A 24,198-nucleotide genomic window follows, 5' to 3' on the forward strand; every position below is an offset into this window, starting at 1 on the left:
AATCCAGCATTTTCCCTTGTTGAACTTCCTATGGTTGGTGATTGCCCAGTCCCCTGATTTGTTGAGGTCTCTCTGCAGGGCCTCTCTGCCTTCAAGGAAGTCAACAGCTCCTCCCAGTTCTGTGTCATCTGCAAGCTTGCTTAGTATCCCTTCCAGTCCTGTGTCCAAGTCATTTATGAAGGTGTTGAAGAGCACAGGGCCCAAGATGGAGCCCTATGGAACCCCACTAGTGACAGGTCTCCAGTCTGATGTTCCCCCATTCATTATTACCTTCTGTGCCTGACCCATGGGCCAATTGCTCACCCAGTGCATGATGGGTTTTCCTCTAAACTGAAAAATTTTTATTCTCTGTGTGTATGTTTGAATATAAAGAGATTAGGCAAACAGTTTGACCCATATGGTTATAATACAATTATCATTTGGCTGGGAGCCCACCTGGTTGATGATTTCTCTTACTGTTTTGTAAAGTGAAATAACAAAATTCCCAACCCTTTGAAGGCATTTGCCTTTTTCTTAATTTTAATAGTCACCTATTTATTTTCTTATCAGGGGCAAGCACCCAAACTCTGATCTAATTTTCAAATACTGACTAATAAGGGCAAATAAATGTGTGGTTTTATTCTGGCAGAACTTTAATGGATAACAGAATATTAAGTAAATAAGGTCCCAATACTGCCATGTAGAATAAATGCTTTATCATTAAAAGAAATGAAACTGTTTGTTAAAAGAAATAATATTCCAAGTGCACATCTGACAGATTCTGTTTCAACATAAGAAAAATGGAATATGAGTTAATATTTCAACATATATTTTACAAAGGGTTGTATGAATTTTCTATGAGAAAATCCTAACCAGAGAAACATACCAAAAGGAAAAGCTTTGGCATTACTAGAAAACTGAGTTAATGACTAGTGAGTTTTAATCAAGGAGATGGACTGAAATCAGGCTCTGAAAACTTGTGTCTGAACATCTAAATTACTTACTAAAATTCTGACTATGCAGGTACCTATAGCCAAATATCAAAGCGTATGGAAGGTGTCTGAAAATGACTAGCATACTCTGAGCTACTGATTGCAATCAAGTTCTGTATAACCTTTTAAAAGCAAACACTTATCAAAATTCAGTTCATGTTTTGGCGCTATCTAATGTTTCTGTCTTCTTAAATGAATATAACCTGAAGGCAGCCACTCTGCACCAAAAACAGGATCCAGGCCAAGGTGCAACTGATTTCATTGGTAATATGCTCACCATCTACAGAACAACTTCGGAAAAATGTTTATTGTCATTTTTGTGCCAAGATCTCAGTTTGCATGCTGCCTACTCTCCTGCTGTTTGGCTTTTCTTAAACCTTATCCGGGATGTTCTCATTTCCCTCAAAATTCCCATCTACTATAGACTCGGTTTTTTCACTTACCTTTGAGGCTGGCTCCTGATCCTTTCTTATTCTGTTTGAGTCAGAGTCTGGCAGCTTTTGACACTCACTACTACATCTAATTAAAACTATCTCTATTGATCCAGCTCAATCCTTCAAGTTCTTTCTAATCAAAGACCTGGTAGCCCAAGCCAGACTTTGCAGCAGCATGTTATCCTACAATCACACCTATGAAGGGAGGCTGCCTATAGAGGACAATGCAGAGCTACATCTATGGAACAGTTATTGTCCACATAGGGCCATTTTCTGCCTACAAAGAAAACCTGAAGATTTTTGTAGTGAAATGGTAGCTTTTTATGGTCAGCTCTTTCTTTTTCCTATATGAGCTTCCTATTTAAATCTGCTGAATCCAAATGTCTATGGCTACCTAAATGAGCACCGTCATGCAATATAGTTAAAATAATATGTTGTACATAAAATCATATTTTTTTATTCAATTGAACCACTTCCCTGCCTAAATATTCAGAAAATATGTAGGAATGGACTGGGAAGACCAACTCGCCCATGTGCTCAAATTGAAGCAAACAGATAATAAACTGTTATTAACACAGTAAGGCAGGCTCTGATATTGTTTATAGCCCACCAATGCCAATGTGAGCAACATAGCTATAAAATGTGAATTTAGGATATGGACAGCACTATTTACTTGTCGGTTTCACAGCATCTCCTTCACTAACTCACCACTTTTAAGATTCACACCTTCCAGAGAGGAGAGCCTTGTGTTTACCTTTAGGCAGAACCAGTGTCTGTGTGTGTTTGTGTGTCCGCTATGTAGGTAACAGGTGGATTTTGTTCCTAGCAGCTTTTAATTTGATGCTTTCCTTGTAAGGTTAGTTGCCTCTCTTCAGACCCAGATAAACATGGATTTTTGGAAATATCCAGCAGATCTCTTGAATTATCATGGTTTTTAATCAGCCACCATCCTGATTCTGCAGCACATTATCACAGAAGCAGTTGGAGAGGTAAGTAATCTCAAACTTCTCCCCTCCTGCAGCACATCCCCCAAGGCACATCAATCCATGTCCACAGGTAGACAAAACAACCTGTCTGCTGCTGATCTGGGGCTGATGAAATAACCTGGAGGTAGGAAGGCACTGCCTGGAGCTGCTTTTTCTCCCCAGACGTCCCTCTGATTGCTGCTGTTCTCTCAGTACCCCCTGTCCTTCCAGACAGGCCTGCCTGCACTGGCTAAGTGAGCTGAGTGAGGTGGGCTGGTTTAAAATCAAAATAACTATACTACGAAAAGGTGGGTTTGTTTGTTTTTTCATCTGTGTCAATGAATCCAGACTGTGCAGACAAGCCAACTGATAGAAATAAGAGTGCAGCTATCTCCCAGAAAGCAGTCACAGGGGCAGACCTGTGGGTCTGCTGTAAATGACGCTCCAAGTACACGTGCTTTAAGCACCAAGAACATGAAGGAAGAGCTCAGGTCATCATGACCCCAGAACCCGTGGTGCAGTCACTCCCTACACATCAGTGACTGACTCTAAGAGGGCTGAGATAGCCACAAAAATGCAGTGATATGGAAGATTGCTTCTTTCCTCCCCACTACCAGTTTGTATGCAGGCCCCACATAACTGCTGTGATGTGCAGGAAAGCCAGCACACTGGCTGCAGCATCACACCCATTAGCTTCCCAGCTAGCATGTACCTATGCATGATGCAGCCATCTCTCAGGTTGACCCAGCAAGTACCTTCTTCTTTGTCTCAGGAGAGGTTTTGATGACTGCCCGTTACATGGAGTAAAATCTGTCATTCTGCACTCAGCCCAATGCCAGCTAGAGCTATCGTCAGGATGATTGAATTCAATCACTAATGGCCCATTTACTTTAAGGAGGTCATTCTGCAACTCAGAAAGATATCTTCCCTTCAATGGGATGATTTCACCAGGGAATATCTCGATAGCTCCTTTTCTGTTGATATGCAGTAAGAAAAAGTAATTTCTAGCACTGAGACTAAGCAAGCTTACATAGCCCTCTACTTAAGTGTTAGATAGTGTCTGGCCACGTGGTCACAAATTTTAAATAATTGCAACTGCTATCAGCATTTTCTCATTAATGTTAATGAGACAATGAAAGCCCATAACTTTTCTTCTATTTGCTGCTTTCTAGATTGTTCTACAATAAGAATTCTGCAGTTTGTCAGTCCATTTTCTCTCTCCCTTCTCTTCACTTGCATGTTGGTTTATTTACATGTTTTTATCTCATTTCCAGAACAGAAGCCTCTTATATTAACTGATAACCTTTTCATAACTTCGTGCAGGATTTGGTGTTCTAGAAGGCAGTCCTGACCCTTAGAGGCTTCTGCATGCTTGAACAGTTTGCATTCCTGGTCTGAGTTAATCCTGCTGGATTCAGATGGATTGGGAACCACCTGAAACTAAACCCCTTCTTTTCTGATTTTTAGGGGCAGCAGCAGATAACACAGGGCAATAACATTTCAACCACTGTCGGCAGTATCTATTGACCATGGCCTAAGACACCCCTCTGTTTTCTGTGCTTTTGAAAATTTCTAGCTTAGATTTTACTCCAGACTGCTACACGAAAGCTTTCTATAAAGTGATCCCTCACAAGGCCAGGTGCAGATATAGATTGAAAGGGAATAGGGGAGAAAAAAGGAGAAAAAGCAATTCAGTAAAAAGGAAGGAATGGGGGCAGAGAAAACAGTTCACTACCTTCGTAGTTAAGTCACTGATGGAAGGGAGAATTGCTGTGCCCTTCCCAGAATGACTGCTATATTTTTGCAGGAAGGGAACTACATTAGAAGTTATGTATCAACAGGCAATGAAATGTAAAGTGGACCCTTCTGCAAACCGAGTAAATTTCTTGCCTACAAGGTGGGTAATTCTTGCTTACCCTTAGAATCTTCCTTCTCCAGTCTCCGCAGCTGGTTCAGCCCTGATGAGCAGGGAAAGAGATTCCTTCCCAGGGAAACATCTGCCAGGCAGCTGCAGTAATTTTTGGGAGGCAAAGGAGAGCTTCTAGCTCTCTGGGTAAATGTTGTGGCTAAGAGGCTACTTGACAGGAAGCGCAGCATTGCACTTTGCTCTGCTGCTCTGGCGCTGGAACAACACAAAGCCCCTGCTTGGCACCAGCCACAGCCCAGAGCCCCAAGGACATGAAGCAGAAATAAAATCCATGCTCACAACTCTGGGAGGGGGAGGATGGGTGGAAGGATTAGAGATTAAACTCTACCTCTAATTTCAGGAATCTGATTTTTTTTAGGACTTGCACTTACTAAATAACCTGTGATTAGCTCTAGTATGCTAGAAAACAAAGCAAAATCTAAGAGTTATCTCATGGCAAACTGTGATCTGAAATATTCTGAAGTCTTGCCCGCACAAAAAGCATTACCACAGGGTTTCCCACATGGTAACAGAAATAGCTTTACTTCCTCCTCCCCTCCTCCCAGTAAAAATAAATAAATAAACACATTCCCTGGGTATCTGACAGCTTGACTAATTGCAAACAAGTTTTCAAATGAGGAACAAAACAGCAAGATTTTCAATCAAGTCTCTCCCCAGTATATCATTTTAATTTGAAATTTATTGGAAATAAATTAATGTAATTATCCCCTGAATCTAGCATTCATTGACAGTGAGAGAGATTTTAGGCCAAATAATCAAAATTTAGTCTTTTAGAAAACAACACTTCCTGTTCAAAGCTGTAAAATAAGTGAATTTACATTAACAATCAATAGTGGCCTTGGGTTTAAGCAGCTAATGTTCCTGGGATCCCTCATTACACACATACATGACTTGTTGTTTGGCCACAGCCTTGATCTCAAACGCATTGACCTTTTAGATATCTAACCTAATAGTCATGGTTGCAGCCTGCAGCTAAGATTAAATCCTGCTTTGCAGCCATCTCTGTTTGAGAAGCCCAGCCTCAGCCCTTCTACCTGGTTTGTGAACCAGCTGCAGTCCCCATAACATTTGCATGACATCTGGGAGTGATAAATGCACGTGAAAAACATTACTAATGTATCAGCCAGCACATTAGGAGCTGATGAGGCACTGAAACGAAATAATGACGGGTAGATCACAGCTTTCAGCAAGTTGCTGAGCAGCAACATGTTCCACACCACCTAAATTAAAGTTAGTAGCCCAGGTCAGACAAAACAGGTCCTTAAGAGATAAGAGTGAAGGGAGAGTGGCTCAGGCTGCAGAGGTTTGAGGTCTGTTCAAGGGGAGCCTTGTAGATACAGATGCAAACCAGTCCTGCTTCTGCCTGGTAAATCGTGCATTAGCCTCATTCACAAAGCAATTGGGACTGACTCTGGTCTCTCCACATGCATTAAAACCTTCCAGTGAAACCCAAGACAACAGAAGACACCCGTGACTCAGAAGGTGACATTCTCCTTTCTGAGTCAGAGCTGAGCAGACACAGAAGCATCACGCTGGAGGACATTGCTGCTGGACAAGATGCAATGAGCTCAGAAGCACTGACAATCCCATGCTGCAGTTTTAGGAGACTGTTTGCTCAGCTATCCTCATCACACTCCAACTAGAAATTTATATCTTGCAGACCAAAGTCCCCCTTGCAGTTCTGCTGCAAATGACATTTGTCATAATGTTCTCTCTAAAAATTTATATAGCAATGCTAAATCTTTGCTGTGTTTCAGTCTGAAGAAGACTGCAGCTCTGCACAGAGTGAAGCTATTCCTGTATGGTTTTTCAGAGCTTTGGGGACCCCTAAAAGGTGAAAGAAGCTATACTGTTAAAATTTTATTCCATTGTTCCTAGAAACTAACAGAGAAATCATATTCTGCAATAAGTTTGATGATGATAAGATCTTTAAACAGAAAACAACTGATAGTAGCACTTCATCTCAGGATAACATTTATCTTTAAAAGCTTTGTACTCTTGCATGGCCAAGGAGTGATGTAAAACTTATTATCGGATGGTTGTTGGTGGTATCAAAAAAACAGATGGGATTAGGGACCCTTTTCCTCTCTTCTTGACACTCTGGATACCTGGATATTCTCCCCTGTGGAGCTCACTTTCTAAAACCAGTCACTATGCAGTGTGTGGAGGAGAGAGCAGAACTGGCAGAGCCAAATGAGTATCACAAATGGAGTAAATACCTTGTTAGTTTTCTGATACATTTGATTTGGGATTTTGGAGGTTAGGCTTAGATAAGAGAGGCTAAACTAATATAAATTCTTAGTTTCCCCCAAGAGGACAGATAAGCCCACAGGCACTAGCACTGGCCCTTCCAGCGCTCTCGGCTTCAGTGCAGAGCACTTGGTACACGAAGAACGAAACACTGACAGAAGCAAACCTGCAGCCCGGACTTTCCAGCCTCCAGCACTAGCAAACATCCACCTCCAAAAGCCTCTATGCACTCTGACATCACATTCCATTATATGGCTCTTCAAGTGCAGTACTTGTTTTGCATAGACATACACCAATTAACTTTTCTCATGATCTGTGGATTTTTGGGTTGAAAGAGTAACCTTTGCAATATCTGTTGTGGTAAGGACTCCCGTCTTCCAGCAGAATAAATGGGAATTCTTGCTGCAAAGTCACCGAGAGAAGGGTATGACAATGGGGTGACATCAGAAAGAGGCTTCTGTGTGTCCCAGCAGACAATGGGAAATTAAAGACGGCGCAGCAAAGGGATGTGCCAGCTACAAAGTTTGCATTGAAGATGCCTCTAGGAATTGCATAAACTCTGAAATTACTGCAGATCTGGAGCACATATCCTATTGTAAATGAAAGAAGAATTAGAGTCTTTAATAGAGAATGCCAGAAATGAAGATAGGGCAAAGGAAGTGTTTGTTTACAAAACAACTAAGGGAAATGGGTGAGCACAGTTAAAATGAGACCCCTGCTGAATCAGAAATGGCATATCTAGTTTTCTCAGTTGCTCAAGACAGAGAGAAATCAGGTGGGAAAACTACAGAGGACAACAGAAGCAACTGCTATTTGTTCAGGAAGATGAAAGGCATCATGGAAATCAAGTTTCAACTTAGCTGAGAGGTGGGTGGAATAGGAGCAATATGTAAACCTCAAAGAAGCTCATAATTCAGAAAACAGGTCAAATCCCTCTATGAATTCTTTCCAGACAACAGCCTAAACCCAAAAAAGAAAGTGGGTTTTTATTTAATCTGTTAAAAGCTTGGTCCTTGTCTTTTTCTAACGAAATATAAGCCCAAACTACTATTCTTCTCAGTATCACAGTTAAATTGCTAATGTTTCTTACATAAATATTTGCTTGGAAGATTTAAGCTCTCGCATCAGAGATGCCATGCCATCCTGAGGACGTGGAATGAATACTAAAGGCAGTAAAACTGATTGTAGTCCAGTATAGTTTGTTGTCAATGAGGAATGAGGGCTCCAGGACTCTGCTCAGAGCTCCATCTCTTTCATATCCAGGTTTAAATTTGCGTGTGACTCAGCATGTCCATGTAAATGTATTCAGTAAAATTACTGTGTACCCTAGCTAGTTTGTAAAGTGTTCACTACACTTACGATGGAAGTGCATAACACAGAAAGGACAAGTCATTGTCAAGAGAAAATAAGCACAAAATATTAAGTTTTTCTCCCAAATTTATGAAAAATCAGCTATAGTGTTAAATGCAGCTGGCAGATCATGTACAATGAATATCAATACTTCACCATAACATTATGTTCCCGTTCATCCATGACTTGTGGTTCATAGTTGAAAGTGGATTATTTTTAAAGTGATGTTGCTGTGGGTTTTTTTCCATTTACAACAAACAAACACCAAAATAAAACAAACAAACAAACAAACAAGAACAAAAGATTATTATATAAAAACCCAGAAAATTTTGTTCTGATGATTATGTCTTGTGCCTATAATGGGCAAAATTTATAGGATCTCTTGATTGCAGAAAAATGACCATACGACTTTGAAAATAATTATGTATGGTGTTTTGGACACTTTGTTTTTAAATAGCAGAGTGTCGATGCTTGGATGTCAAGCCAATGATGGAGAACTCTGTTGTTGAAAGGACTGACCTGCCATGAGGCAAGAATTAACTGACATGCTGAAACATTATGAAAACCAGCAGTCATTGCTACAAAATCATTATGTAGAACTTCTCAGAATTTTTAATGAATCCAACAACCTTAGAGAAATGCAAGCCAGAGACAATATTTCCCATGAGTAATGTAGAGGATCTCAGGGTACTTTGCAAATCAGATGCATGCTCATTGTAGAAGCACCAGTGCTTCTACTGTTGAAAATATTCTGTGAAAATATCTGCCGCTTAAAAACATACCACACATTACACAGACATTTTGGGCAGGAAATTAAAATACATCCTATGAGACTGCTAAGGCTAACCAGTTAAACTTAATATAAATGCACTACTCAATCAGGCTTTGCTCTGGCTTCCAGAGAAAATCCTATTTCTTTTGAAAAAAGTGTTTGATTAACAAAATAAAATGCAGACTCACAATTTTAGTTTAGTCATTCATCTTCATGATATGTGCAGCTTAGAGCCTCAGAGACCTGCGTCAACTTGTGGGATCCCCATCAGGAGAGCATATAGTAGTAGCACAGAGGTGGAAACAGCACATCTGACTGCTTCCAGCTGCCATCTCCCCAGTCTTTTTGAACCTGCCAGGATCCACTGAACCATCCTGAAAGCAGCTGAATAAGTCACCATTTAGCAGCTTGAGGTGTGGGGAGCTGCTGGGGTAGCAGAGTAGCCCAGGGCTCTCCTCCCTCTGCTACTCAGGCCAGGCCCCTGGACAACCAGATTGCAGTAATGCTCTTGAGGAGGGGTCAGTGTACACGTTATTGTTACAGGAGGAGGAGAAGGAACAGAAACTACAGCAGTTTTTACCCCGAACTGTTCGTAAGTAGCAGGGACAGCAAGTGTCATTCTTTAGTGTCCTCCCCAGCATCCCAGCTCAGTCTCATCCCTCTACCTCTCCTTTTCCCATGGCAGTAGACAGTTCTTAAGATGAACAAGACATGCCTATTTGCATATGTCCATTAAAAAGACTTTGGCAAATGTCTCTGTAGCATCTATACTCACATTTATTTTTATGTTAGGACACAACTACATAGTCCGTTGTGTGCTTGCCTGACATGATTCACTCTGTGAGCAGTGGTTGTACTCTCCCATCAGCACTATTCTAACTCTCTAGTCTGAGTGCAATGAAGCAGACAAAGGAGTAAAGGCAAGCACCAGAGCTTCCATGTTCTAATCTAACAGATGTGTGTGGAAGGATTTTGGATACCTCTTTCCATTTTTTAACTCAAACTAACAATAAATAAACCTATTTTATTGTGGAACCTGAACCAACAGTGATAAATCTAATCCACTTATGCTGCAGAATAAAAAATAATTGCTGTAATGTCTTTGCTTCCACTGTTTAAGGAAAAAAATTCATTACTTTAAATAGCTGGTGTAGCAGAGGCTTAAGGTCTGTTAATAATTTATATTTCATAGTGAGAGAAAATTGATAACAGATTTTATATGGGTCACAAGGGTATGATCTGATTCTGGCAGTCAGGGTACTGAATGTGAAAATCATGCACAACCACGTTAGCTGGGAAAGGATGGCTCATGGTGGGCAGCAAAGTGTATTGCTTAAGAGCTAGAGAAACAGCTAGTGGTGGTAAAGAGACAATGTCCCCTGAACAACAGTCAAAGCTAAACAGTCTGTATGAGCAAATATTTCTCTATGAAAGTGTTAAAGTAATTCCTTCCTGACACATCAGTGAACTCTGGGAACAGCTGGAACTTGGTAGCTTAAAGGATAAAGAAAGATTTTCTTAGTAAACAAAGGACACTGCAGGGTTGACTAGGGTTTTTTTTTTCCTTTTTCTAGAAATTCAAGATATTCATAGTCTAGCTGGAGAGAAAAGCAGAAGACGAGATTCATTAAATGAGATGTGCAACATTAATTAGGGGGAGGGTTGTTGCATAAGCCGTCCATTTTGGGTTACTATCACCATGTATTTTGTGTTCTTAGTGGACATCCTGCTTGCTTTTGTGATTATATCAAAAGAAGTCAGTATCTTTGGGCACCCAAATTCAGTCCTGGCAAAGCAATGTGTTAGGAATGCTAAGTCTTGATGCCCATTTCATAATTGTGTCTAAGCAACAGTCAGCACAGTGCAAGGACACCTAGGCTAGCTCCATATCAGAAGAGTTTCCACGGACAGAAATCTATTGATGGCAACTCAGAGCTTCCTCTCAACGATATTGCCAGGCCAGAAACCTCTCAGCACCTCCACACTGCAGCAGTGGTTTGTTATAACCATGACCTTCCTGAGATGCAGGATGAGCAGAGGAAGGAGTCAGGAAAGTCTGAATCCCATGAATGCAAAGAATGGTCTTACAGAGAAGAAAGTGAGTTGGATGGATCAAGTGGCATCTGGAATACAGCTACACATTTTGGCATCCATATCCTTTCTTGTGTGTGCTCAAATAAAGTGAATAGCATTCTTATTGGTTAGCATGTTAATCCCACATGTAAATTTAACACAAAGCATTACACCTTTGTGCTTCAGGTCTGTTTCTATGCATATTCATGACGCCAGGGAAGAAATTCCTAATGATATCAGCACAAAGACACCAGTGATACAATTCAGAAATTCAGCCTTTGATATACCAGCAAACCCCTATGTCCTGTCCTACCACCACCCATAGTGGTGTTTTGAAACACACTTTCTACATAAGGAAGACAGGTGGTTAGCATCAATTATGTTTACATCACCATTGTTTGAGAGATGGACAGACAGTTTTGCCCCTACCAGGTGAACATATAGTGCCTATACTGGATTAAACAGATATGTTGGAAGACTCTAGCAAAAAGCAACTCATGACCTAAATCAGCTCACCCATTTAAAAGTACAACATTTTGCTACCTGCAGGGTAACCTCTATTAGCAGAACACAATGCTACAGCTACTGTGCCTCAGTTTCCCTTGATGGACTTGCCAGCTAGACTAATAATTTATAAGGGAAATGTCACATAAGGGTACTAAAAAGATCAAATCTCTCCCAACATCGTAAAGAGACATAGTCAAACTCAAGGTAAGAGTTCCTCTGGGTCAGGTGGGCTAGGCTTTCAGATTCTGGAGTGATTTATATCGCTGCTATATTGTTTCATTACTTTGATCCCATTTTTTCCCTTCCAGTCCTGGTGCAGCTCTGAGCAGTTCTTGACAGCAGCCCCAAGCATGAATACTTCACCAGCATCCCTGTCACTCCCAGTCCCAAAGCACCTTGTGGCCAGTCTGTTTCCACAGCCCCGACACTCACAGGCTCAACAGGCAAACCCAACAGTGCTTGCCACATGCCATTAACTCAAAAAGCATGTACAAAATTGTTCACAAAACCAGGCCTTTGTGTGAAATGGAAAAATTAATCTCTGCAGCCACTTGAGGTGATTAGATATAGTGGTGAAAACCAGCAGATAAGCATCTATAAAATATTGCAGTTATAGCAAAAAGTGATGTGTAAGTGGAGAAAAATGCACTGCTTTGGGATTTGGGTTAGGGTCTTTATTGTAACAGTACATTTGTGCTCTAGATATTTCCAGCTTACATTCAGTCACCCCTAGACAAATATGATGTTGCCGACCTGGAGCCTCACTGTAAGTGTGATTACAGCTTGAGCCATGTCACACAATTCCCTGTTGCCCTGAACTAAAAAATTAACCCTGTTACAGCAAACCTGTAAGGGGTCAAAGTGTCAGCACTATAACAGTAACACTATTATTAAAACATTGAGAGCAGAAAGTGTTTATGAGGTATCTTAGTGCAGGACTACTATATCTAAGTTAATCTAACACTACTCAAAACTGAAAAGTTGAAAAAGAAAAAGAAAAAAAAAGACAAAGAAAAAGACAAAGACAAAGAAAAAGAAAAAGAAAAAGAAAAAGAAAAAGAAAAAGAAAAAGAAAAAGAAAAAGAAAAAGAAAAAGAAAAAGAAAAAGAAAAAGAAAAAGAAAAAGAAAAAGAAAAAGAAAAAGAAAAAGAAAAAGAAAAAGAAAAAGAAAAAGAAAAAGAAAAAGAAAAAGAAAAAGAAAAAGAAAAAGTCTGCTTGAAATAAATATTGTTAATTTGCTCAAGAGACCAGAGGAGAAAGTGGGTCAGCCAAAACATTTTGGGTTTTGTGAGATTTTATAAAACTTGCTAAAAATCTGTTTCTAAGGACAATTTTTAAATCTGTCACTTGTCAATACTAAGATGCTTTCATTTGAAGAGACTGAAATAATGCAGATTTTTCTGAAGAGATATCTTCCTTTTTCTGTTGTTTTGTTCAACAATGGCTTATCAAACCCAACAGAATTTGTAAATATTTTTGGTTTAAATCATTTCCTGGTCAGTAATATTTTTGAGGGAAGGGGGATGTTTAGTTCTACCTTAGAGCTTAGCACTTGACAGGCCTTCTGCATTTGTATCCGAACTGAAGGTTTGCAGAGCCTTAAAAAAACATCTACCAGGAAGACATGCCAGGATGCTTTTAGCAACATTCTGAAAAGACGTGAGTTTATTACATATCAAAGGAGACCAGGAAATAAGAAAACACTGACCTAAGAACTCAGTCCTAGACACAACATAGATAAGGTCTGATCTTTATTTCATCAACTTCCTCTTCTACCCATCTCCTTGTCTTTCCTCTGCCTATATTTTGCTAGAGTTTTAATTCAGAAGGCAGTTGAATGTCTTCCAAAAGTGCAAAGCTCAAAACAGCCATTACTCCAGCCATCATCGCTCAGCTGCCGTGCTGATACCTTCTTGGATAGCATTAACTCTTGTTCCAACCTTCTCACCCACTACTAATGCAAATAAGACTGCATTCATTAAAAAAATAAAAACAAACAAAAAAAAGAACCCCAAAGATAAAAGCCCCACATGGTTCATAAATGCTTTGTCATATCACAAAATTTCGTTCCAACTCAGTGTGGATAAGAATAGTTTATAAAGTGGCCTAAATAGGCCATTATTTGGCAGTCTAGAAACTTATTTGTTATTTGTATTTTCTGTAAGTTCAATACAAATTGACTTCTCCAAGAGTGACAGCTACTACTGGGTCTCTGTGCACAGACTTGGTGAGAGTGGCAGCTTTCCTATGAGGTTTCCTCTTGATAAATGCAACACAGTGGGTGGTCAGTAGCTTTGGATTCTGTGACCTATAATATTTTCTGTCAGGGCACATGTTATGAGATCAGTTAGCACTTACTTCCTTTGGTGGCCCTGACATATGTATAAAATAAGTACAAATCAGCTAAGTCTGACTGCATGCAAAAAAAAAAAAAAAAAATTAACAAGCACTGATGTTAGATTTCTACCACAACCTGTGAAATATGCTACTGCTTTGAATAACTTGAATAACTCTCTATTTCTTTGACTGGGATGGAAAAAAAAGACAGTCTTTCTTTTGTTATTTTTGACATTTAGTATTACTTTTAATATCACTGGCAACATGGGATTATCACACTGAAATTCTCAACCACATTCCAGCTCCATTTCTGAAGAATATCAAAAGGCAGCTCAGAACATCTGAAGATTTACACAGACAGGAGGGAACTAAAGGGCTCTATTCTTCCTTCAGTGTTCACGTTAACTGTGCACAGAAATCCCACATGTATCACCAAGGGCCTTCTGAAAGCTCTGAATGAGTGCAAGAAATTTAGATGCCATGCTTCAGAAAATACATAATAGAACTCAGGGAGCCCCAAAATGCTGCTGTGCTAAGAACATTTTATCCAGTTGCTTGTGTTTTCCTGATATTTATCTTTTTAGGTTAGTTTAAATATTTTTCATGTTATCAACTGAAGCAATGCAAAATTTCGTGACCAATCCAAATGGCTGGGGAAAACTCTGTAGTTAAACATGTTCCTGTTTTTTTACACAGCCTTACAAATCTCTTATTAGTGTCAAATTTAAGGCAGTCTTTGGGGAAGAGGAAAGACTAGTGTAGTAGCCACATTGCAGGAAAATTCCGGGATAGATGTTAAATTGTAGCAGATTGATGTAGATAATGCAAAGTGCACACAACTTAGGACATTATTTTAATAGTGTTTCTGTATAATTAACAACTTCTCCTGATGACAATTCAGGGTGTGACCTTCACTCATGTTGTGCTCTGAATTGCCCTTTGGAGGCAACTTTCTTCTCCATTACCTATGTAGAGAATTAGGGATTCCAGTATTTAATCTGGTGACCTAAATAAGGTTGCTAAAGTTAGGTATTGCTGAGCTCTCATATAGAGACTACAGCCATCCTGTCTTTGATGGACATTTCTGAGACTGCTCGTGTTTTCTTTCCTGTTACCCTAGGACTGTGGCATCTCTAAGACTTTGTGCAACTCTACATGGGTCAGATTGATAATTCCACCCTTGTTTTACAGACGTGGATCTGAGTTACTGAGAAGTAAATATTTGCTTGAATTAACCATGGGTTCTAGGAAGAGCATTGCCAGCAGATCAAGGGAGGTGATCCTGCCACTACTCAGCCCCAGAGAGGCTGCATCTGAAGTGTCCAGTTCTGGGCTCCTCAGTACAAGAGAGACCTGAAGCTCCTGGATTGGGTCCAGTGGAGGGCTACAAAGATGATTAAGACACTGGAACATCTCTCTTACAAGGAAAAGCTGAGGGAGCTGAGCCTGTTCCGCCTTGAGAAAAGGCAACTGAGAGGGGACATAATGAATGTATACAAGTATCTGAATGGAGGGTGTCAAGAAGATGGAGCCAGGCTCTTCTTGGTGGTGCCAAGAATAGGACAAGAAGCAATGAGCAGAAACTGATGCACAGGAAGTTCCATCTGAATATGAAGAAGAACTTCTTTACTGTGCAGGCAACCATGTACTGGAACAGCTTGGCCAGAGAGGTTGTGGAGTCTCCCTCACTGGAGATATTTAAGAACTTTCTGGGTGCAATTCTCTGCAATGCGCTCTAGGATCACCCTGCTTGAGCAGGGAGGTTGAACCAGGTGATCCACTGTGGTCCCTTCCAACCTTACCCATTCTGTGATTCTGTGATCCTACTACTGTCTTTCATGTTGGACCCTAATAATACAGGCAAATATTCAAGCCCACATGGTCATTACTAGAGCTGTCCAAGCTCTTTTGTCCTGTGTATGTGTTCATAAGAGACTACTTGCACAGGTGAGCATTTAGGGTATCTCAGCCTAATTACTTTCATGTACACTCAGTTTAGAGCCTCCTTGATAACAAGAGTAGAAGATTTATTTATCCCAAAGGTGATAAGGAATTATTCAGTGAGTGTGTTTGATGTGGTACCAGGAGGAGGGAGTGCACAAGTAAATATGAATTAAAATAATAATTGCATTTCATTAAAAGGTCAAGATATAACTACAGTTTAAGCACAATCTCTGATCTTCCCAACATGGCAGAAAACTTCAGAAAAACAGGAGCTTTCAAAGAGAAAGCTCCACGATACTTTGTATTAGCCTTTCTCATAGTCATCACCAGGCTGCTTCCTGCACATCTTTTTATGCCTCTTCCTCTTATATGTCAATAAAAACAGATACACAAGGATATATCTAGAAGCTAGCCCTGTCTTCAACCCCATTTCTGTTAATTACTATCTGTCCATGGAATTTCACAAAGTGCAGAGTAAAGAATGTTGTACTTTCAGAAGGAATCAGCAAATTTCTTATCACTACACATAATAAATTCTGGTTTATTCAGTTCAAGGTCTTAGGCACTGTCAGTTTACCCAAGAATCTTCCACCATCAAAATCAGAACCTGAATCTTCAAAACAAATTTAGGCAACTTCAGAGAGCAACTAGGCACATAAATTTGAGGCTGTGGACAAAATGCATCTTCTTGACACAGAACTTGAGAGCACTTGACTATGTAATGCACAATGGGGCACTGCCAATATTCAAACCAGAAACAGCATAAATACAGCCATTGTCAGGGCTGATTGACTCAGCATCGTACCATCTGCACTTACATAGCTTTCAACCATCTTCTAGGACTGGCAGAAAAAGCCAATGTTTACCTCCAAATTTTTGTGTAGGTATATCATATACTTTTCCCATTTAGGTAGCAGCAATGCTAAGTTGACATGTCTGTTTACAAATTTCTATTTTCTTTCTCCAAGTGACTATTTCTCTTCTAATTCTTATCTTCCATAAACAGGAGTGAAAAACAGAAGGATCTTTTTCATTCACTGATGGGTCTTGTTTTTCTGGAAATCAACATTTACAGGGTAAGGCTATATTACATGAGGGACTACTCTACCGAATAAGACTTTCTGGCAGTAATTTTTCTTTACCTAAAGTTAGAATCCATGAAATTTCGAATATGTCTGAATTGTTAGGGAATTCAGACATCCATGTACAGGTAATTTTTCACACAAAATTGTGAAACAGAGCCTTAATAAAACACCTGAAATATAATTCACTTCTAATATAGGTTGGTGTCTAAAACTGAAGCAGAGAACCCAGACAGAGAATAATGATGGCAAAACAGTGTTTACAGAAATTGTACTGCCTTCATGGAGATATCCATGTGGGGTACTGACTTTCTATTTGTCGTTCCATGAGCTGGGGAAAAAAAAAAAAGAATTCTGAGCTGCTTTTCTCTTGTTCCAAGCACATTTGGTGTAAAGAAGACAGATAGCTACCACACAGAATGGGGAGGAAGGTCTTACTTTATTATTACCCAGAGTACTGATCCTGCATTGTATTGCTACTGTCTCAGGTTGTCTCCTCATTTTACTTGTTCTTACTTGATGCTCAAAGAGGTTTCACTTTCACTCTGATAGAAGTTTTCATATGATCAGATTTTTCACTGCATGAATATACATGAACATACTTAGCTGAAGTATATGTCCAACATAGGTTAGCCTTTGATTCACATGACCTTCCTGTTTTAAATAATCCACATATATGCTTATTCAGCATGACTCTAACCATAATTCCATATTAAGAACAATCTCACAAAAAGCAATGGAAAAAATAAGACAAAATAAATGGAGATACAGGTAGGCAAAGAAGACATATGGCCAGATAAGGTGAATCAATAATTAGAAGTAGACCTCAGTAAATAATTTACCTCCCACAAATATATCAAAGTTATAATTGTAAATTTTTAGCTATCCTATATTTCTCACGTTATAGGCAAAAAATCTTCTAGTGTAGCATACCATTCTCCTTACCACTCAGCTTTAGTGCTTTTCTGACCCCAAATACTCCATTCTGCAGGTTTGTATTGGCAATCATTCCTTGTTGGTACATTGATTAACCTCGAGAAGACATTACGAAGCTTCTTCTCCCCTCCTTTTTAGGTCAGGCACATTCTGAAAAACAGAGTATAAATCTGTGATATCACCAAGAATTTTAGTGCCTCTCACTAAGCAATTAGACTTTGACAACTGCTGATTGTGTAAATGGAAATGACACAGGCATATGGAAAAAGGTATATCTTCAAGTGAAGTGCTCAGGATTTGTGATCATTCAACACAGATTTTGTGTTCTCACTCATTACACCTGCCAATTAAATAAACTTTAAAGTCACTGAGACAGTTGAAGGAGGAGGAGGGAAAGTAGCAGAGAAAAGATAATTAATGCAAAGGAGAAGGTTTTTTTGTGAGATTTCATAAAACAATATCATATTTAAATTATTTTCCTATGTAAATTATTCTAAATCATATGGCTAAATGAGAAGGTAATTGCTTTACAAAGAAAATAGCATTTCATATTGCACATTTTATATATGCACACAAACGTAATAGATTTACATCTGAAGTTAAATACAGGACACTGAAACATTTTAGGAATCTGAAAAATAGGCTTCCCTAAACTCATGTGTAAATCTAAACAACTTCTATAGGTTTCTTTTATGCATGTATCAGCCATCCTAAACTTTTTGATGGGCAATACTTCGTTTATACACACGCAAAGAAAGCAGCCAAAGTGATCTTAATTATCTTCATTAAAATCAAGGTAAGTTTAATAGAAAAGACATAACAACCTTTTTTCCCAGAGAAGCTGTGGATGACCCATCCCTGGAATTGCTTAAAGTCAGGTTGGATGGGGCTCTGACCAACCTGGTCTAGTGAAAGGTGTTCCTGTTCATGTCAGGAGAGTTGGAACTAGATATTTTTTAAGGTCCCTTCCAACCCAGACCATTCTATGATTCTATGATGTGATTATTCTCATTAAACACTACCATCAGTTATTCATTGCTAAGTAAATGCAAACAAAATGTAAAATCAAGCAAGTTTCAAACCATATCCAAGTTCATATCATAGCTCAAGCACAGATTTGACGTCCGATGTCTTCTGGTAATAGGAACATCATCCTTCATCCAAATGCTAGGTGTTGAACTTGGAACTGTCTCTCATCCCCCTTCACCTGCTTGACAGTATCCCAATGAAGATGTGACTTTTCTGTTTTGTGAGTTAATCTCTTCGAGAAAATATGACATAATATAACAGTAAGTTCTGCATTTAAAACACTCCTGCTTTCCTATTTAAGTCAGTAAAGGCCTGAACAAAAGCCACAAATTATCATTGATTTATTTCCTTCAGGTTTCTCCCTCCATGCAAATTGTATTGTGGATTATCTTGCTCTTGATCTCAAGAATAAATTGAACGCCCATTGTCACATAAAAATGGGAGTTTTCTTCAACCCTTAGTGTTTGATTTGTCTGTTAGTGCCCCAGGAAAGCCGAGACCCTCATGCTTGACCAGTCTGTCAGTGTCCCGTTATGGGGATCCTTCACCAAACAGTCCCACTGGATCAGAGGGCAATTTCACTGCCCTTGTCAGGGAACTCCCTTATGCCAACAGCATAATGGAGACCCCTCAGTGGGTCTTCCCACTTTATTTGAGTGTGTTACCCTCTGCTGCCCAGGAAGGACCACCACTAACAGCTTAGGGAATAACACTCTTTATTAATATAAAACTGTGACAGGTTCAAGGATTGCCGGTGATAGTATCTGACTGCGAAAACATATTCAAGGCACAACACAGACAAGCTCTAATCCCAGTAAAAGTATTCAGCATGCATAGAGTACAGTTCTTACCCAAGAAGTGAGGAAGAAGATAGGTCCAGCCCATTGACAGATCCCAGCAGTTACTATGGAGTCTTCCCTCACTTTTTCCCCATTCTTGGCTTACTTTTATACTATTTTTTTATGTTTAGATAGAGCTTGAGTGACTCTAGTCATAAATACCTTTGTTACTGATTGGTGTAAAAATTCTCTCGCTTCACTTTTAAAGATACAGTCAAAAAAATATAGAGCACATGCCCAGTGGAAGGTGGTCACACCTTGGAAGCAGGAAACTTTGGGATGGAGGTGTATGTTAATATTACAGTTAGGCTTTAATGAACCAAGTTCATCTGAGGAGAATGATTTCACCACCATTGTTGGCTCAGAAGCAGGATATCTCCTATCTCCCTTGGTTGACAGGTACTGGGCAGTTTATCAGTTGCAAAGTACCATTGAGTTGCCCTCCCTGTAAGGATTACCACAGAGCCTGGCTGCTGTGTCTCCACTCCACCCTCTATTCCATCTGCCTTAGCAGGTGCTTTGCTGTTGTATGGGGAATGATCATGGAGCTGCCAACCGCATCCCATCCAGGAAGTAGTAGCTGCATTTTACCCTAAAATTTCTGTACCATTATAACTTCTGTTAGGGTATGAATACAACTTCTCAATTTCCTCTAATTTTTACCCCAGCCATATTCCCTCACCCATACTATCTACTATAAAAATGCTTTTGTCTGTTTCTGATTTTTTCTGTTCTCCGACCAGTCCCAAAATCTGGTTTCTTTGTTCTCCTACTGGAGGGGAACATCCTTAAAGTATCAATTATTTCCATTTATCAATGGTAAACAGGTCAAGTTTGTTATTTTCCACTAAGCTAAATACTAGACAGGTAAACAAATGAGGGATTCTAAAATATGGCAATTCAACAGCAAACCTGAAACTTTTTTAGAATATGTAGGTAGAATGTAAAATTCCCAAGTCACCAGCATCTAACTAAACACAAAACCATTAAAGTTTAGATGAAGGAGAAACAAAAGGGACTTTTTAAAAAGAAATTATAGTTTTATTGACTAGGATGGACAGGGTAAGATAGGACAGGACAGGATAAGTTAGGATAGGATAGGTCCAGTTGGAGAGGACACACAACAATCCTCTAGTCCAACTGTGACACCAGTTTGGGCTGATCAGGGCTAATAGTAAAAGCATGTTATTAAGGGCATGCTCCAAATGCCTTTCAAACACTGACTGGCTCCTCTCTCGGAAGCCTGTTCCAGTGTTTGACCACCCTTACTCTAAAGAAGTGCTTCCTAATGTCAAGCCTGAACCTCTTCTGATGCAGCTTTGAACCATTCCCACATGGAATGACATGCTGTCACTTGATACAAGGGAGAAGAGATTATCGCCTCCCTCTCCAGTTCCCCCCCTCAGAAAGCTTTAGAGAGCAATGAGGTCACTCCTCTGCTGCCTTCTCTTTAAACTAGACAAATACAAGGTCCTCAGCCACTCCCTACAGGACACACCTTCCAGCCCTTTCACCAGCTTTGTTGTCCTCCTCTGGATGCACTCAGGTTCCTTCACATCCTCCTTAAATGGTGGGGCCCAGAACTGTTATATCCAACAATTCCTCCATTCACTAGACAGGTGACCTTATCATTGAAAGATGTCAAAGGAGTTAGACATTTTGTTCTCAGATGTACAGACAAGAACTGATTCTGGAATTTTAATTCATTTCATTTAAGGGGTACAGAAATTATGCAATCATAGTTGTACTTGAGTGCCTCTGGAGTAGGACTAGAAACCAAACTCAAAAGAGAGTGGAAGGCAGGGGTGAATACATGTAGTTCAATAGACTAGTGGCTCAGTTTTATCTCTTTTTTTTATTCCCCTGGCAATAATACTACATAATTATCACAATGCACAGTGTTATTGGACATAATCAGTGGCATGTCTGATTAATGCATATCTTCTGGACATGTATCTGAACTTGATGTGATTGAAATGGCAACGCCTCCATTTTTCCTACTGGTTTGATCCACTTGCTAACCAACTACTGTGATAATACTGTGCCTCATTTCCCATTTTAACCTGTGTAGTTTAAATTTTCAGTCAGTCAAACTAAAGAGTCTTTAATATCTAATATTTCTTCCCTATGGCTCTTATCCCCAAGGATCAAGTTATTTCTCATTCATTGTTGCACTAATGGAGCCTGGGGGGTGACAAACTATGCCTTGAACTGAAGCCAGGTAATCCTCTGTGGAGTTCAAAGGAGTTCTGCTGTTCAAACAAAACCAAAAATATCCTTAGATGAGAGCAGATGATCTGCAAAAAATTTAGGAGCCATTTGTGTGACCTGTTCAACAGCACCAAACCTAACAAGAGAATGATATTTTGAACTTTCAGAGAGGTTTTGACTCTCTACCGCTCTGCCAGAATAAACCCACTCTTACCCAAACTAAGTAAGATTAGTGTATTTCAGTCAGGAATTGGCCCCTCCTGATATCCTCATATTCCATGAAGTACAAGGACAGATGAGCACCTCTTTCTGCTTTATCCTAGCTGGCAGCACTACGTGTCTCCCAGGAGCAGTTCATGGAGATCCTTCGTCCCCTTGTAAATAACCACTTCCGAGAGCTCAAAGGAGTCATTCTCCATAATTAAGACCTAATTCAATACCCACTGAAATCAATGGAAGTTTTTCCACTGACTTCAGTGTGCTTCAGCCTGAGCCCTGAAACCAACAATCATCTGGTGACATTTGTGTTATATTAACCCAGCCTTTAGGAACTATATTGAGGTCTCCAACTTATTTCACATGAGCCACCAAACAGTAATAATTTTCAGACAGTGTCAACCTGACCCAGATTTGAACTGGCAATCTGGAGCTGGAAAGAACTATAATCCATTACTAGCCCTGTGAACCATCTGGTCACAATATCTCAAGCAACTTATATGGTACTTAGTAGCTGAGTAGCTCACTGAGACTTGTACGATAAAAATCAGAATTTGTCTATGCACATACATGTATGCGCTTAAACATAATTAAGAATTTTCTCTCATCAATATAAATACTGATAACAGACACTGATTTTCTGTTCACTAGGGGTATTAAACTAATTAATTTACAGTATATGTATTGGAGTGACAATCAGTAGGAAAAACATAAGGACACAGTGTAAAATCCTAATAAAGGCATTGTGATGCCCTAGTCAGGCACATAGATATTTTTGCAAGAAATCTCCAGCACTACATGCGTTTCTTTTGAGTACATAAACACTTAGCCAGATACATTCTTTCTTACGATTATAGAAAGAGCTTGTTTTGATTTTACAAACGTGCCCACTAAGAATTGAGCTTGCTGCTTACACCCAGAATATACTAATTTCTGCCACCATCTCATGTTTATATTTCACAGAGAAGACAAGGGATGCAGTTTTCCTGTGTTTTGTGCCTTAAACACTCATCTGTATTTAAGTGAAATAAGTGTCAAAGGCTACTCGGTTAAGTGATGCCATTTTAAATCCATTTTGCAGATGTGTGAATGACTAAAAGATGCAAGAAAAAGGAAGATAAAATAAAAGCTCCAAAGGGAGCTTTGTACATCTTGGACCATAAGTTTCCTCATCAAAGGTCATCTTTCAGACAAAAAGTATTTGGTCTTGAAATATTAGCAAGAAAGATAGTCATATGATTCAATGTATATCCCTTAATATTTTAATAATCTGCCTGGTCTCAAAGCCACACTTCATTTAAGCTATACTTTACAGTAGCAGTCAGGGTCAATTTATAGAAGAAAACTCATTAACAAAGTGATAGACGTATGAATATAAATGCACCACTCAGACCAGAAAAGGCAGTATATTTACTGAAGCCTTGTATTTATACTGGCCTTTACAAACTTATTTTACTAGTGTTATAATAACAGTTTAAAATTAAAGGCCGATGCTGCTTGGCACTCAGAGGGTGAACACATACCTGTATATTTTACTACAGAAATTTTAAATAAAGCATATGAAATTCCGTCTTATATAAAAGAAGATCTTAACATCTGTCCAAGGTCCTGAATTTGCCCTCTTGAGTCCTTCACAGTAATGCCACAGTAAACTGCAAGCAGGTTATCCACAAGTACTCAAGAATAAGCCTTTTGCTGTGTCTGACTTACAAAATAGTTCCAGTGCTAATACACTAATATTTCTGTTCATTGTTCCTGGAAAAAAAAAAAAAAGGAGAGGCAGGAATAAATCTCTTCATTTACCCCTTTACCACTTGTAAATTCTCTTTGTGGCTAATCAAAGGTATTTGATATTCATCTGCTTAATTCTGCAAATACTATCCATGGCAGCCATCTCTCTCCATTCATTTCCCATTCATCTGCTGATGACAAAAAGACCCAGTACAAACCAAGCAAGGTGAAATCTGTAGAGAGAAAAGAAATAACACTGTAACTAGAATAAATGATGGTAGCAGGAAACATTTTTGCTGACAAGTCATTCTTCAGGGCTTACTGAAGGAAAGGAGCAACTGCGGACTCGGATTCAAGACCTGACTCAGGTGGCAGAAGGGTAACAACTTTCTGTTACACCTCAAATACCTACTCATAAAAAGCAAAAAAAAAAACAACAAAAAATTGTGTGTTAGAAAAGATTTAAACACATCTTGGTCTCAAAAATAGAATGTCATTAGAATGTTTACCTGCTTCCTGGTCAGATCTCATTCTTAACAATATTTGAAAGCATTATACACAGTCATGGTAAAACTAAGAAGGCACCAAATAAAATAACCATGCACTGGGATACAGCGGAAAACA

General features: G+C 39.3%; 1 long non-coding RNA gene across 2 annotated transcripts in view; it reads right to left on the reverse strand.

Moving 5' to 3' along the window:
• Positions 1-24,198, reverse strand: part of LOC135412068 (uncharacterized) — a 122,052-nt gene that overhangs the window by 24,555 nt on the left and 73,299 nt on the right. The window contains exon 4 of one of the 2 annotated variants that reach the window (XR_010429486.1): positions 17,558-23,807. This is a non-coding gene — a long non-coding RNA (uncharacterized LOC135412068). Of the gene's footprint in view, positions 1-4,286; positions 4,559-17,557; positions 23,808-24,198 lie in introns of those variants that run through there. The other variant, XR_010429485.1, reaches the window with a different exon arrangement.

Source organism: Pseudopipra pipra, chromosome 3 (assembly GCF_036250125.1).
Source record: "Pseudopipra pipra isolate bDixPip1 chromosome 3, bDixPip1.hap1, whole genome shotgun sequence".
Taxonomy (NCBI): domain Eukaryota; kingdom Metazoa; phylum Chordata; class Aves; order Passeriformes; family Pipridae; genus Pseudopipra; species Pseudopipra pipra.